Source organism: Rhinopithecus bieti, unplaced genomic scaffold, assembly GCF_001698545.2.
Source record: "Rhinopithecus bieti isolate Rb0 unplaced genomic scaffold, ASM169854v2 scaffold_18620, whole genome shotgun sequence".
NCBI lineage: Eukaryota > Metazoa > Chordata > Mammalia > Primates > Cercopithecidae > Rhinopithecus > Rhinopithecus bieti.
In genome coordinates, this window is record NW_016809631.1 from 2,038,204 (window position 1) to 2,056,290 (window position 18,087).

The following is an 18,087-nucleotide window of genomic DNA, read 5'->3' on the forward strand; positions in this document are numbered from 1 at the left end:
TCTTGAATTCATGCATCGATATTGTCAATATAGTTTGGGACATTTTTGGCAATTAACTCTTGGAGCATTTTCTTCTGTCTCATTTCTTTCTTCTCTTCCTTCTGGAATGCTAATTACAGACATGTAAGACCATCTGATACTGTTCTAGAGATCTTGGATGCTTTGTTCAATTTTGTTTACTCAATTTTCTGTTTGCATTTCAGTTTTGATAATTCTATTGCCTGTGTTCAAATTCTATTATCCTTTTTTCTACTGTATCCAATGTGCTAATAAGTACATTTGATGGATTCTTCATTTTTAATGTATTGTGCTCCTAGTAACTCTTCTTTTTGTCTTTTAAAAGATGATTTTGATATTGCTGCTAAAACCCCAGTATGTTGTACACATATTTATTAAACCAATTTTAAAGCCTCAGTCTTATAATTCTAATATCTGTGCTATATTTGAGTTTGTATCCATTGACTTTTGTCTTTTAAACTAGGGTTTACATTTTCTTACTTCCATGTATATCTCATTTCTTTTGATTTTATGCCAGATTGTAGGCAAAATCAGGAGAGACAGAAGTAAATAATATTTACTTCTGGAATAAGGTGCAATCCTTCTGCCAGGCCACTAGTGTAGGGGCTGAACTAATGCTATCTACAGTTCAGCTGGTTCTGGGCTTCGTTACAGTTTTAATTTAGTTCAGTTTACCACTGTCTTTAAATAGTTTGAAGGTGAGGACAGTACTTCCCCTTCAAAAAGACTTGGGATCTGAGTACTTGCGAAACTCTGGAAATGTCTTCGTTATACAGTCCAGGTTCCGGCTTGCTGAGCTGTGAACATTTCTTTGCCCTCTATGTTGTCTACCAGTTTCTTGGGTTGTTAGGGAGTAATCCCTGCTCTCCAGTCCTTCTTTCAACTGTCTATGCCTCTGGAGATCTCTCTCTCTCTCCTATACTTCCTTGCCCCCAGCCTTTAGAGGACTCCTGAAGTGCACTTGTGGAAGGCCTGTGATGCCATGGGGTGATCTCCCTCTACTTTCTTGCTCTATCCCCAGCTGGTAGCAGCTGCTGCCGTATACTCAGAGAAACCTGCTTCTGTTTGAGCAGAATTTTTTCAGTTCTCCTGCCCTGCACACACACTGTGGGTTGCCATGCATTTTGAGAGGGCTCAGTGTACCCTGAGAGAGCTCTAGCAGTGTTTCTATTCCACCTCAGCCTTCAGGAGCTACCTCCTTGTACTGGGAGAACGTCCAGTGTGCCTCAGAGGGATCTCTCTTGGCAGTCCTATCTGGCTCCATCCTTCATCTCTACCCCCGGCACTCAGTGAAGGTCAGTGGGTAAAGACTCATTCCTGGGCTTGATTGACCTCCTGTTTATTCCAATCGATCACACTAGCACATAAGTGACTATTAAAAATCTGTTAAAAGCTCATCTGGTTTCTTTTGATCCCCATCGAAGGGAGATTCCTCTTCTTTCTGCTGACCCTTTAGGATGATAACAGCTATAGGTCTCTTCTCTCCTAGCCAGGGCTGTCTTTCTGGAACTTATTTTGTTTAGGTTATTTTTATTGTGTGTGAATCTTCAGCAATTTGAAAAGTTTAAAACAACTCTGATTTTGTAGCTTATCCAGTTTGTTTTATTGTTGAGTAAAAGTGATGGTTTTTTGAAATATTCTACATTCTAAGCAGAAACAAATATTTCCAGGAACTGTAACTCACAAGTATTGACATGCAGAATTTTATTTTTTTCTATAGTGCATTGTGATTGAGTTTAAAACTCTTACCAAAATATCTGAATAATTGCATATATTTTCACTTTTTATATAAATGGCTGCTACTCTATAAAAATAGCCACAATTATAAATATTATAAGAAACTAAATTCAGTGCATTAATTTTGCATTTTTGTTCAGAACATAATATTGAAGGAAGCAAAGTTTGAACACATTCTGTAGGAGATAAATAAAAATAATATAGAACCATGCATCTGGCCATTTCCCATTAGTGCAAAGTATTTTCTGACTTAGAAAACCATTCAAATTCCCACATGAAAGAAGAATCACAATCGGCTTCCTTTGAAGTAGATCTGACTTGAACTATAATACCTAGAGCTGAAAAGCACATTGAAAAGGAATCTTACTTTTTGTGATTTGAAGGAAGACACCTCACTGATATTGAGCATGATTGGGCAATTAGAATGAAGTGGAATTCTATAAGGAGGAATTATTTAAAAATAGATTGGTTACCCTTGAACAGATATGAATAAATGATAATATGCTTAAATAAAACATGAGATTATCATCTTCGTGTTTGTATAACATTTATCTTGATATTCTGGAGACAGTACATAAAACAAGATTATTAGAAAAATAGGGAGTAATCATTTCATTATTGAACACAATTTGTTTATAAGAAACTTCTTACTAATTTCCAGAGTTGGGCTCTTATGAATAAAGATTCTGTGAACACTTTATGTACATCCTTGTGTAGACACATGTTTTTGTTTCCCATGAGTAAAGATCTAGGAGTCGAATTTCTGGATTATAGAAAAGGTGCATGCTTAACTCTTTAAGAAAATTTCAAGAAGGACGTTAGATTAGAAGCTTAGCAAGATTCTGCAAGTGCTGACATTCTGTTGTGCAATGGTAATGCAGCAAAAATTAAAAGCTAAGGTACTGAAGTTGAACTTAAACTAGGAATTCAGAGAATAGAAAGAATGACGTTTGCTTAAACAACTGGGGAGGAAATAATGAAAGATGTGTGACCAAGGATTTCAGGTGACTGCAAAATATTTAGTGTTCGGATTTATAACCAAGCCCAACTGTTATCCGGTAAGCCCCTTTTAGCTGGTAATCACTTTCTTTTTTTATTTTATGTGACAACAGTGATGCTAATCTAAGCCACTTTCAATCAAATTGATTGATGCTTCTATTAATTGGCTTACTGTTTATTATTAGGCTCAGGTATCATAGAAATGTAAAATGTGGGTTTCATTGCAGAATAAAACAAAGTTATTTTAACCCACAATTATTTTCAAGAGTAAAATATCTCATTGTGGTTTTGATCTGCATTTCTCTAATGACCAGTGATGATGAGCTTTTTATCATATGTCTATTGGCTCTATAAATGTCTTCTTTTGAGAAGTGTTTGTTCATCTACTTTGCCCACTTTTGATGGGGTTTTGTGGGGTAAATTTGTTTAAGTTCTTTGTAGATTTTGCATATTAGCCCTTTGTCAGATGGATAGATTGCAAAAATTTTCTTCCATTCTGTAGGTTGCCTGTTCACTCTGATGACAGTTTCATTTGCTATGTGGAAGCTCTTTATTTTGATTAGATCCCATTTGTCAATTTTGTCTTTTGTTGACATTACTTTTGGTGTTTTAGACATGAAGTCTTTGCCCATGCCTGTGTCCTGAATGGTATTGCCTATGTTTTCTTCGAGAATTTTTATAGTTTTAGGTTTTACGTTTAAGTCTTTAATCCATCTTGAGTTAATTTTTGCATAAGGTGTAAGGAAGAGGTCCAATTTCAGTTTTCTGCATATGGCTAGCCAGTTTTCCCAGCACCGTTTATTAAATAGGGAATCCTTTCCCCGTTGCTTGCTTGTGTCAGGTTTGTCAAAGATCAGATGGTTGTAGATAATATCGCCCATCATTTTCTTTTTAAAACCATTGAGATTTCCTTTATGACCTTTTACATATTCAATATGTGTAAGAGTCTCGTGTAGTCTTTCAAACCATATGTATTTTATTTCTGGGGTCCAGTTATTTTTGCCTCTCTTTCTCTTTTACTAATTATCTATTTGTTTATGGGCCAGATTTATTTCTGCATTATAATATTTTATATTAATGACGATTAATTTCTTATTCTGATTTAATGTATTATTTCATAATTTATTCTATTTCAAAGTCTTTGTGATACTTTAATTTTAGACATTGATTTCATCTGGGGCAAATTTACATTTAAGTTGCTAATTTTGTCATCTTTTTAGCACTAGCCAAAATAGTACATCTTCCTGAGCTTAGGCAGTCTCATCTTAAGGCAGATTTTGTTGTTGTTATTCTCTCTCTCTCTCTTTTTTTTTTTTTTGCTCTCTCTCCCTCCTTCTTTCCTCTGTACTCTCTCTGTCTAAGGATCTTGGCTTTTCGCTCACTGGCATCACCAAGCCACTAGCTTGGAAACCAGGCTTTTCTATGACATTTTGTATCCCTGCCCTAGCTGATATTAAAGATATTGTAGATCTACTGAGTGGCTTAATTTATTCTTGCTAACAAAGCTGTGTTGGTCCTATATAGGCCTTTTGCTTTTATTTAAGTTAATTTCTTAAGCAAGGCTTGATTCGAGGTTCCCCTCAGGAGGTGGAAAGCCCCCCACTCATGTCCTGGATTTTGGCTACGAGCTTGACTTTATTCTCCATCTCAGATGTCATTCTTTGCCCTGGTTACTCTGAGAAGACAAACCATCACCTGCTACTGCCTCACTGCAGATTGTGAGCCCCTTAAATCTTTTTTAGTTCCACTCTGCTCCTACTGTTTCTGAATCAAGCTAAGGCACTCATGATTTTTTACTTTGTATTAATTTCTATTTTCATCACTAATGTTATTGTTATTTCTTTGTTACTCTTGCCTTGGAAGGTCTCACTGTTTCCTTTGGATCTTGGATACTTACTTATCTCAATGTCAGTGTGTATGCACTCTTTGTTGAATACCACAGATATACTATGTGGCTCTCTTATTGGGTTCTAAAGCTAATATATTTTTCCCAGTTTTAATAAACTGAAAGGATCTGTTGATCCTATAAGATTGGCTTCTCAGATGATGATAAAATTTTGGCTAGTATCTTGAAAGAGAACTAACAGTTTTATTTTCATCTGTGTTGAAATTTATGTTGCTGTTTTTTTCTCCCTATTGTTCTTTGAACATTGTGCCTTCTAAATGTCTTTTGAAAAGAAATAATGAGAGTCTTTGTACATGTAAAAAGTCTATTCTCTTACACAAATTTATTTATAGAATGAGCTAAGTGTGATTTGTTGGCACTAAAAGAGCTAATTCTTCTGAGAAATTGGTTTATTTATTCATTTTTTGAAAATTTCCTTTCTAGGCTTTATTTTTTAGTCTGGGAAAATAGACAATCTTTGTTTTGTCCTCATGCAGGTTGGTTCTTTCCCTTTTCTTTCTTTAAAGCTGTGTTAGTAGTTTAGAATTTTCAAGAAGTGTTTTGGTTGCTACTTAGGATAATAATGGAACATCTATGACTTCAGGAAGAAGCTTTCTGTCTTACCTATGATTATCTCAAGGTCTCAGAAGATCTGCCAGGAGAGGATGTACACTCTCTCAGTGGTTTTGTGTCAGTGAGCTCTTTAGGTGCAACTCACCGCTGACTAACTCTTCAATCCAGCCCTGTATGCAGACAGAGTGGCTGCCGTGGCCATTTCATTTGGTGAAGGCCAAAATGACTGCTGGCAATTCAAACTGTTTCCCTGTTGGCATGGACAGACTCCCGCTATGTCTCACTTGCAGGGAAACCACATTTAGCTGTGTGCACACTGCACAGTCCTGGGGAGTACTCTTCATACTGATTGTGATGGCACTCCCTATGTTTGTGCATTGACCATTATTGCTTTCTTGTAAGACTGTTTCCTCTGGAAAATGCTGTTAAATGCAGAATATTCAGGAATATGGGTGTATGGATTGGTTGGTTAACTATACATTAGATATAAACATGGTTCTGAAGGGATTAGGTATAGAAGGAAGTGTGTTGGACTAGGAAATTGAAGTAGTCCCAAGGACAGGTGCCCATTCTCATCTAGTGGGGTTAAGAGGGGAAAAAAGCCAGGGTGCAGTGGGAAGATACTGTGTGCTGAGTGAGGTGGTGAAAAGGAAAGGAAGCACCCAGTGGAAATTGGAGGGGTGAGCACTGAAGAGAAACAAACCTCATGGCTAGTTCTGTGAGAGCTTACATTGATAAGGTTACAATTTTATTTTTATTATCACTATTTTCTTACATACAGGGTCTTACTCTGTCACCCAGTCTGGAGTGTACAGGCAGTCATAGCTCATTGCAACCATGAATGCCTAGGCTCAAGTGATTTTTTTCTGCCTCAGCCTCTCAAGTAGCTGGGTCTACAGCTGTGTGACTGCACACCTGTTAAAATATTTTTTTCATTTTTTTTTTTTTTTTTTTTTTGTAGAAATGAGTTCTTTCTATGTTGCCCAGTGATATGGCTTGACTATGACCCCACCCAAATCTCATCTTGAATTCCCACATGTTGTAGGAGGGACCTGGTGGGAAGTAATTGAATCATGGGGTAGGTCTTTCCTGTGTTGGTCTCATGACAGTGAATAAGTCTCACGAGATCTGATGGTTTTAAAAAGAGGAGCTCCCCTGAACAAGTTCTCTCTTTCTTTGCCTGCTGACATCCATGTAAGATGTGACTTGCTTCTCCTTGCCTTCTGCCATGATTATGAGACCTCCCCAGCCATACGGAACTATTAAGTCCATTAAACGTCTTTTTCTTCCCAGTCTTGGGTATGTCTTTATCAACAGAATGAAAATGAACTGATACATCCAGGCTAGTCTTGAACTCTTGGCCTCAGGCAATCCTCCCATTTTGCCCTTCCAAAGCACTGGGATTACAGGTGTGAGCCACTGTGCCTGAATTTTTTTTTTTTTTAACACATCAGGAATTATTGTTATGAATTATTATTACTTGAAATATTATAATCATGGTGATCATTGAACAACATTTGAATAAGATTTAACAATCTCAGTTTATTAGTTTTCCTTTGCTGCCATAACAAGTTACCACAAATTTATCAGCTTAAATAACACAAATTTATTATGTTACAATTCTGTAGGTCAAAAGTCTGCCCTGGGACTCAGTGAGCTCAAATCAAGCCATCAGCTGGGCTACATTTCTTTCTGTAGACTCTGGATAGGGTCTGTTTCTTTGCTGTTGACACTTCTTAGAGGTTGCTCATATTCCTTGGCTCATAGCCCCTGTTTTTCAGTCTTCAAAGCCAGCGATGTAGCATTTCTCTGACTTTACTTCCAGTGTCATATCGCTGTCCCTTTCTTCTGAGTTCCTGTTCTACTCTTAAGGACTCACCCACATAATCCAGGATTGTTTAATGTAAACTCACTAGTAATCTTAATTCCATCTCCAACCTTAATTTCCCTTTGCCATGTAACTTAACATATACAGATTCTGAGTGTTAAGACATTGTCATATTTGGGGAAAGAGGGTCTTATTTTCCTACTACACTTGGTGTGATGGTTTTAGTAATAGATAACATTCATTGGACATTTACCATTTTCACTGTGCTCAATATTATATAAGATTTATGCACAAAACAGCCCTAAGAAATAAGTACTCTGATTATTTTTATTTTACAGATGTGGAAATTGTGACACAGAGAGGACTAACTAACTTGTCCAAGGTCACATAGTAACTGGCAGGGACAGTCTTGACATTCATGTTGTGCTAGAGTCAGCATCCTAAGCAGTTTGCCGTTCTGTCATCTATCTTTTTTTTTTTTTTAGCTTATGCTGTTTTTCCCTCTGAGAACTTTCCCATGTATTGAGAGTGATATCCATTTGTGTTCATTTCTATACAATATGACCCTATTATATGGCTGGCTATAAGTATTTGAACTATCAATGGACAGTTGGCTTAAACTGACCATATTAGATTTTCTCCCTGAAAATTTGCATATTGTGACACAGGATTCTGATAATTGATTGGAGGCACTGGAGTAGGGAGGACATGTTTTAGTACCTGAGTAACTATTTCTGACCCCATATCTACACAATTAGTCAGTTCACTTATATAGAGAGGAATGAAATAGGTATACACATAGAAGTAGGGAAGATAGTTCATGTAGTTCCAGAATAAAGGAGGGTATTGTCTGAATTTCTCATGACTTTCCACTTTATTATAATTCTAGTACACTGTGAAATTGTACCCCACTTTTTGCCTTGGGGTCTGTGATATTCCCTTTATCTTTTTCCTGTATTCTCCTTTTTACTTAAACTAGGCTGCCTGGGTCTTTGTATCGTGAAATCATAAGAGATCTTAACTAGAATTCTCAATACATTAGTTTTGTATTCTCATGTTCTTTCTTAAATATTTATTAATTTTGCCTTATAGAATACCAGACTCCATGTATCTGAGGAACTCAAATGCTAAAATGAACTGTAACATTGTGGTGATAATGGTGCTTTCATCATTAGTATTTCAAAATTTATTTCAGTGTAAGAATGTGAGACATTCCAGTATTGTCACTGCTTATTCAACTTCATCGTAAAACAGTTTATGATGTTTATTCAGGAAGTTGGAAGGAAGCTTTAAGGGTGATTATTCCTACTTAATTCTATGTGGTAAGTTTTCTCAAGATTAAGAAAGAGTATGTATTTTTCTTTTCTTTCTTTATACCTTTCATGGAGAGAGAGAAGGGTTGTGCTCTCACTCCTCAATATCTTGAATAGGGTGTCCTGTGTCAAGATATCAAAATTATCTACATAGGTCAGTGGTGCGCAACCAGGGGCAATTTGAAAATTTTGGGTGAGTGATCTTTGAACCTTATGTAGTCCTGACATTCCATGAGACCTCTCATTTTATATGCTAGGCCATTCTCATGCTAATCATAGTGAAACCTTACATTGGAAGAAAATGACAGAATTTCTGTGTATTTTAATGACCCTTAAGGACTCAGCCCATACGGCAAAAAAGATGCTTTTTTCCCTATAAGAGCTGTGCTTTTTGTAATGACATTTATTAGACATCAAGAGGGACTCATATTATTGTAATGTGGTTTCTTACATGAATATAGTATGCATGTATTTCTTTGAGCTTACAAAAGGATATGAGCTGAAGACTAAAATATCTGTTACGAACAGATACAAAGCTGAAATTTGTTTCAGAAAATTTGCCTCTCACATTCATCTGTTTGAAAGCCACCACCATTGCAGTGCCACAGAGAAATCATGAAAGAATATCATAAAAATTAAGAATGAACAGCATCCTTTATCTTTATTATTAATGAGCAGCTAACTGTTTATTAAAAATATCCTTTGTGTTTAGTCTAGAACAAGTGGCTTTTGAAATAATTCTTTCAAATAAAGCTTTTCAATTTTTTTGCTGCTCTCTTGGCAATTAATATGCCAGTAACACTACAGTGAGTTTGTCTATATCCTGGAGGTCCATAGAAGCATCTGACAAAGGATTGTCCTGGTTGCTCATGTTCTGGTACGTTGAGACACTAACATAGATATTACAAAGCAGTGTTAAAAACACACACATGGGTTTCGTCCTGACTGTCTGATCTCAGGAAAACAACAAATCTCCCTAGAAGGATTTATTAATAAATTACCATGTTGGCCTATAGAGATCATATGACATGGACTTTAAAATTAGCTAAGATTTAAAGAATCACATGGAGTAATTTTATAGCCAAAGCTCAAGTCATTTTTATCAATCGTTAGTTGTAATATGAATAGCCACAGGCACAGGGTAAATATGAAGAAGGTGGTTTTCCCTTCTTTGTAAGATGTTACTCATAGGTATGAAAATATGTTGGTGAGTGAAGGAATAGGATTTTTGTTGGTAAAATAAATGTTTTGAGACACTTAGGGCTAAGAGGATGAATACATGAAATGATCACATTATCATCAGCAAGTGTTGCGGCCCAAAGAACAGGTTTATAAGTATATAAACTTGAGTTGGCCCTAAAGAAGAACATGTTAATTTCCTTGTGAAGGTCTCTCAAGGTCCTGGATGGTTGCCTGGTTGTTTGAGAAATGTTCAGATTTAGTAGAATAAGCTTCCTTCTAAAATGTTTCATTCATTTCTTGAGCTTTTAAAGGTTGTAACTTACGTAATTGTCTTACATCAGATGACAAAGAGGAAAAGTTTTGTTTTATGTTTCCTTCAATGTAAATATTGGTATAAGAACATTCTACCTTTAGGACAATAACCCTTTTGCTTTCTTGATCATTATAAATCTGTACTACACTATGAGGCTCTGTCTCTGAACTTGCAAATTATTGCTACATAAGGATTTTCAGCAAGTTTCTTTCTTGTGAATATCAGAAGTTTAGAAATGAAAGGGAGTTTAGTGATTATGAAGCACAGTGTCAAGATGTGACTAAACAAGGGTTGGGATTGAGCAACCTGCCCAAGGTTAGACAACCTGACAAGGAATACTCCAGAGATTCAGGCTTGACAAAAATTCCTATGAATCTCAATCAAGGTTGGAACCAGTCCTGGTTTAGATAAAATTGTTGTTAGACAAGTTCATTCTGATGGTGGTTTTAGTTTCCCCAGACCTCTTTATTTTGGTATCAGTGTATCATGTTCTGTCCTTTTCTCTTTTTGTTGTATAAAATTATTTTCTGGGCCCTCTAAGTTGTATCTGAAACATGAAATTTAGATCCAGGCTGCCGGGGTATAAACGTTGGCTTGGTCACTCACTCACTAGCAATGTGACCTGCGGCAAATTACCAAACTTTTCAGTACTTCACCTTCCCTATATGCACAAGGGAAATGCTGACAAATATGAGGCTTATATAAAATACTGCATATAAAACACTTAATAAGGACTTAGCTCATGGTAGGTAACTGGCAGTGGTAGCAATGATAACTGCTTTTATTATTGTTGCTATCAAAATAGCACCCAACAGATATTTCAAATTTCTATCTTCTGCTTCTGTCTTCTGCCTGTATCTTCTACATCTCCAAATTTGGTTGGTGGCAACATGATGTACACATAGGTATCAGTAGTGATTCCTGCTTTTTTTTTTTTTTTTTAACCCTCCACCATGATCCAATAGCTACTATTATAAATATTGTTGATCTTAAATTTCTAAATATCTCTAAATATTTATCCTCATCTCTCCAATGTTATTGCTACCATCTCATTCAGGTCCTTGGTAGTTCTTTTTTAAATTTTTAGAAATAACTTTTAAATTTTTGTAAATATGAGGCTGGGTATGGTGACTTATGCCTGTAATCCCAGTGCTTTGGGAGGCTGAGGCAGTGGAATTGCTTGAGATCAGGAGTTTGAGATCAGCCCAGGCCAAACAGTGATAGCCCATCTCTACAAAAAAATTGTTTTTTAATTAGATGGGTATGGGGTCATATGCCAATCCTCCCACCTCAGCCTCCTAAATAGCTAAGACTAGCTAAGACTAGCTGTTTGGGAGGCTGAGGTGGGAGGATTGGTTGAGCCTGAGAGATAGAAGCTGCAGTGAGCTATGATGGCACCACTGCACTCCAGCCTAGGTGACAGAGTAAGACCCTGTATCTAAAATACAATAAATTTTAAAAGTCTTGAAAATATTACACAGAAAAAAGCAATTTTATCTGTTGTAAAGATAGGTTGCCCAAATAAATCACACAATCACCAACTCAAGAGATCTGAATTAGGTTTCATTAATAAAATAAAAACATTGGTATTTATCAATATTCACAAGGAACCACAGATAAAACTATAAACAAGGCCTTTGTACCAAAAAAATTTCTCAAATACAAGGTTTCGGGCCTATCTGAGTCTGTTTTAGGTGCTAGAACAAAGCATCAGAGACTGAGTATGCTGTAGAAACAGAAATCTATTCCTTATAGTTCCGGAGGCTGGGAAGTCCAAGATCAAGGTGCCAGCAGATTCGGTTCTGGTGAGGGCCGCCCTTCACTTCCAATTGCATCCCCACATGGCAGAAGAGACGAACGCTGTGTCCTCGGAAGGTGGAAGGTGGAAGGTGGAAGGTGGAAGGCAAGAAAGGCACAAGGGCCAGACAGCATTCTGAAGCCTCTTTTATAAGGGGCACTAATTCCATTCACAAGGGTGGGGTCTCCATAAACTTAATTACTTCCCCAAAGGTCCCACTGAATACTGTTGCAATTTAGATTAAATTGCAACATGAATTTTGGAGGGTACACAAACATTCAAACCATAGCAATATCTACAGTTTACCCAGGATTTGTTGTATTTCTTCCCACTTAAGGTGTAAAGCCTCAAGTCAATGTTTTGACTTTAAACTTGGCTATCTACAATAACCATGCTTATTTTTAATATCCACTGGCAAGCATTGCAGTGGGTGACAGCCCCCATTGCCTCCTGCCTCTGGCTACATTCCAGCTCTTTCTTCAGTCTAATTCTAAGTACTGCGAATGACAAAGTAGGCTGTAGGGATGTGTTTAATAAGAAAAGCTTTATGGTGTTTTATTGTATGTGTTGTACAAATAAAGTACCATTTTTCTTTTCATCTTTAGACTTTAGATGCCAGCTTCACAGCAGGAAGGCATTTTTGAGGAAGGCAAAGACAAAGCAGAGAGTATCAGAAACAAGTGGCCTGATGCAGCCCAAAGCAGTTTAATACCTAAATCTTATTTCCTTTATGTATGTACTGTTTCACTTAAAGCTTTAAAACTCAAAAAATGATCATTCTATTTTTTCCTCTTGTTAAGATTTTGTAATGACTTGACTTAAAAAATATTGGGAAAGCCCAAGAATTAGACACAGAGTTAAGTATGATGGGACATTGGACTCAGGTACACCATGAAGCAGCTGGCAACCAAGTCTTGTAGCAGACTGCATTTCACGTGATGAATGTTAACTGCCTACAATAATATGCTGAGGTATTATCAGGTCTGTGGGCTGACTTTCAACATAAAATTTTGTGTGCATCTTCTTGTAACACCCTCAACTGGACAATACTCAATGTATTGGTAAACATTTTTCCCCTAAGACAGTTTCTTAAACTTTGGTTGTTTCTTTAGAGAAGATACTGAGGTTTTGGTCTCAAAATGACTTGGCATTGTACATAGTTCACAAAAGTGAAGGCTGGATGATTCAAAGGGGGTACTTCCACATAGCTGGTGTTTCAAGAATGGACTTTTGTTCTTTTGAGTTATGAGAGCACAAGATCTATAAATCTAGACCTGTTATAAAAGTTATAAATAGCCCTAGGATTAAAATGTGGGCCTTGGGCTACAGGTGTCCATTATAACTTCTTACCTGCTGTACTTCTGTAATGGAAGGATTTTAGTATATAGAATTTTAATTTCTTAGATGCCTTTAAGTTCGATTATTCTTCCATTTCTTTGACTTCAGGTTGTTGCCTCATGTGACTCATGAGAAAAACAGATGTTGAATAGCTTCTTTCTTTAGAATAATCATATTGGTCTAGAAGACTTATATGCTCAATGTTGGGGGATATCATCCCTGGTGTGAAGGTAGGCAGTTTATCTGAAGAAAATACAAATGTAAAAGTACATGTTATATTAGGTTGAATAACCATGCCTTTAGAAGAAATTGCAGAGTCGGTGCTTGATGGGATGGGGTGGATCAACAAGCTCAGGAACATCTGCCTCCTCCAGAAATACACCTTCTGGATATAAATATACCTCCAGGAGGGAGCAGATGTTCCAGCGCTTGTTGATATGAAGATTGTGGACAGATTCTCCATGACCTGCTTATCTCCTGTGGTTGTATTAGCTGAGATGCAGATGTGAGGTTGGCACAGATAAAACTTTGTGCTTTGAACTTTTTTCCACACAGATGGAACTTTACTTATACCATAATTAGGAGACTGGCTGCTATGGAAATAGTATGCTCACTTTTATTTAAGATCTAGCTTTTAATATAAAAAGTAACTTTGGGATGTTTTAATCCAAAGAAATGCAGTTTTGAAGAATTATTATTTTTATGAGGATCGAAGTTTAATTTCACTTGTTTTTCAAGGCCCTGTTAAAACATTCTGAATGTTATACTAGCTATGAGCAGGAGACTTCGAGCTCCCAGATGAAGGAATTGGTGGTTGTGAAGTAGTCAGTGTACTAGTGGACAAGTGGATATTAGCATCTCGTTTCCTTTTTGATATATCTGTTTAGTTAAAGTGTTTGCCCAAAGATTAGATGTAAGTTAAGAAGTCTAGAGACCAGTTTGTAAAATTGATAGATATTTGAGGTTTCATGGGATTAAACTGAGATACCTACCTAGGAAGCTGCTGTGTCCGTTGAGTTGTAAGCTAGCATAAGGCCTAATATATATAATCAGATAGACTTTCCTGTGAACTATTCAGTGGTATAGGTGGAGGTACACTGTGTAGGTGCAAGATATATTTCTGTTATGATCAATCTGAATATTGTGTCTAAAGTAACCATGTAATTACATTTGGGAGTGTGCTGAGAAAGATTAGGTGTTCGTTTGCAGCCTGAGTGAAATCCAAAATGTGTGACCATATATAGTGAAAAATTCAAAAACATGAAAGCTTTTGGGAGCCCGAGCTGATACTGTCTGTGGTTCTTCCTGAAATAGTTCATTATGGGATACATCATCAAAAGTAACCCTTCATTGATGATGTGTGTCCTACTTCCATTCATTCTATTTCCTTTTCTCCCATGATGGTTAACATTATGTGACTGCCAGTCCAAGTGCAGAGAAGTCATGTGATTTACATAGGTTAGAAATTGCAGAATCACCCTCAAAATTAATTCTTCTTCACCATAATGCTATTTTATACTCTCCTAAGAGACAATTGCATAGCAGGCATCTAGGTTACTGTAATTCTGTATACAGATACAACAGCCTCAGTTACTTCAGTATATTTTTGTAATAGGTCACATGAAATCTGGAAGTTAATTTACTGGCTGGTTGGACAATTCATATGTTGCCAAATCAGGGCTATTTGGGAAGCAATTTTGGCCTTAGTAGAACTATTACTCATCATTTCTTCCCACATACTTTCTGAAATTAGAAAATTTAGATTGCAGCTGCTCTAGGTTGGTTCAGTGTGGCTTTTTATCTTAAACATTTTAATTACGTAACTTCAGTGAGCTCACCTCTACCTAATATTCTTTTTCCCGGGCAGGTCCAGGAGCTTAACTCTTCACTATGGTCTTCAGGCTGAGCAGAAAGGGAGTAGGATCAGCTGGCACTGCCCAGGTCACAGTGATGGCTGGACAGTGTCACAGCTCCCAAGTCCTAGGCTCCTGCTTGCTCTGCCACCTTCCTTTAGGTGTCTTCACTGCCACCCTGTCCTGCCCTCCCTCCATTCTCCTTCTCACTCACCTTTTCAGGACTCTGCAGTATGTTCTCTTCATGCTTTGTATGTGCCCTTTACTAAAAACTCCTAACTCATCTTCCTGCCTTTGACATAACCTCCTTGGATCCATGCTTCATACCAGCAGAGATTTGATTTCTTCAAATATGGAAATACAGTTGATTCTTGAGCAACGCAGGGGTTGGGGTGCTGATCCCCTCACACAGTTTAAAATTTACATGTGACTTTTGACTCTCTCCAAACTAATAGGCTACTGTTGTTGGTAGCCTTATCAATAACATAAATCATTGATTAACACATATTTTGGATGTTATATGCATTACATACTGTATTCTTACAATAAAGGAAGCTAAGGAAAAACTGTAATTAAGAAAATCATAAAGAAGAGAAAATATATTTACTATTCCTTAAGTGGAAGTGGATTATCATAAAGGTTTTCAGTCTGTTTTTTTCATGTTGATTAGGCTGAGGAGGCGGGCAAGGAGGAGGAGTTGGTCCTGTTGTCTCAGGAACAAAATCCAAGTGTAAATGGAACAACATAGTTGAAACTCGTGTTTTTCAAGGGTCAACTGTACAACTCTAACTGCCCTGCTTAATGCCATTACTCTCTTATTATCCATAGAATATTCCCATTCCTCAGCGTGGCCTGCAATGCAGGCAGCCCAATGTCTGAATCTTGTTTACCTCTGAATCCTCCATTTCTACTATGGCCCTATCGTGGCAGCATGGTAAATACTTAACATTTATACATGTTAAAAACTAATAGAATGGACTTGAAGCCTGCATAGAATTTAGTAGGAAAAAACAATTTGGGAAAACATTATTAGTTCATGTTAAAATCTAAGCAAATTAGGTTTTTATTAAAGAGCAATATATTTAATCTTAATTTTTGATGAGGTAATAAGGAAGTATGGAATATGACTTCTCGACCAAGATTCCTCTACAACTTGAGCTACCTTCATCTATGGCTTAGGGGGATTTTCTAGTTTATACTTTTCTCTAAAAGCCTCATGATAATTTTATCTGCAAGTAATTCATTTATTTATTTTGCTCTAATTACAAATGCTCAAAATCTGGAGATTAAATGTCAGTCTTTGTTGGCTGGCTAATACACAGTGTGTCATCTGCATAAAACCCAGTCATCAACATATACTAGAGGTGATATACAATTTTATATTTAAATTGATTATGCTTTCAATATGTGTTGGGAATCCCCTTTTTCAAGCTTTAGCTAGGTGGCAATTTTATTAAAAATATAAATGCTATATTATCTGTTGAGGAAAGCCTAGGATTTAAGACCTTACTAAATTCTCAGTAACATGTCATCGAAAAATTAGTTTGCACTGTGAACTCCAGGGGTATTACCTGTAGCTTACTGTGAAACATGAATTTATAGACAATGTATGAGTTTCTTTAATAACTTTAACCATAACTTGTTCCACCATCTTTGATCTGTATGCAGTGTTATATAAACAAAATAACACATTCAGTTTTTCTCTGAAAACAAAGATCCCAAGTTCAAAGAAATGCATCTTTCAAATTTTGATACATTTTGCCAAATTGCCTTATGAAGAGTTTATACTGATTGATATTCATACTGTCTATGAGATTTCATCTTTGCCCGTAATCTTACAGTCGTAAAAGCAAAGCTCTTGGAAATTATCAGTATTTAAATTCTTACCAATTTAAGAAGTGAAAAAAATTAATCTCATTTAATTTTCATTTCTCTAATAATTAGCGAAACCAATAGAACTCTTTTGTAAAATATATGTTTATTGAGGAATAGATTATATACAGTAAAATTCACCCTTCTAAATTGTGCAGTTTAATGAGTTGTGACCCATGTATGCAGTTGCATAAGCACCACCACAATCAAGATATAGAACATTTCCTTCGTTCTTTCGCTCCTCAGTATTCAGCTTTCTGCCCTTGCTCCAGCCAATGACAGTCTCTCGGCCCAAACTGCTTACAAAGTCCTTGTGGGAAATGCAGTGCAGAATGTTGGGCTCAACAAAATAAATCTCCCTTCTCTCTGTGATCTTATCTTTGTAAGTCTTGGTTTATTAGCTTTTTGGTGTCTTTTGTATTTTTATGTCATTCAGTTTCTCTAGTTGTTCTTGGTGGGAGAGTTTGTCTTATACGGTAGAGAATACGACTTTTATCACAGTGGTTCCCTACTTCTGGTAGCAATTTTTGTATTTGTCAGAATAGGTTATGATGTGATTAGGAAAAATCTCCAGACTTACATGGCTTATCACAATAAATAAAAATATATTTCTTTCTCGTGGCCACATGTCTATTATGGGTTGGATGGAAAGTGGATTTGCTATATGTGACCACTCAGGGATCCAGAGTGATGGAGACCCTTCCATCTCAGAGTTGCCTTTTCTGGAGCACATGGCTTCCTTGTATGTAGTAGCAGACAAGACTTATTTGAGCTCTTATTCTTATTCTTGTATGTTTTAGCTAACACTTCTACTCCTGTAGCTAAAACTTCCATGGTCAGAACTAGTCACATAGGGCTGCCTAAGGGAATAAACGGTGGATAATATACTCTTGCGTGTGTTCTTGCAAGGAGATGAAATCTGGTAGCTAGCTACCATGGGAGCTAATATTTACTGGGTGTCTACTACATGTCAGGCCCTGTGACCAGAGACTTACATGTATTATTTCTTCTAAGAATCCTATGAGAGAGGTATTAATAATCTTATTTTCAAGATGAAGAAACTGATGATTGTGCATGTTTAATGTTTGTCTGTAGGCCACACTGCCAGTAGTGGTATAATCAGAATTTGAATCCAGCATGTCCCCTGTTTAAAAGGCTATGTTTTATTATGGTGAAACCCCGTCTCTACTAAAAATACAAAAAATAGCCGGGCATGGTGGCGGGCACCTGTAGCCCCAGCTACTCGGGAGGCTGAGGCAGGAGAATGGTGTGAACCCCGGAGGGGGAGCTTGCAGTGAGCTGAGATGGCGCTGCTGCTCTCCAGCCTGGGCGACTGAGCAAGACTCCATCTCAAAAAAAAACAAAAAAAAAAATCTGT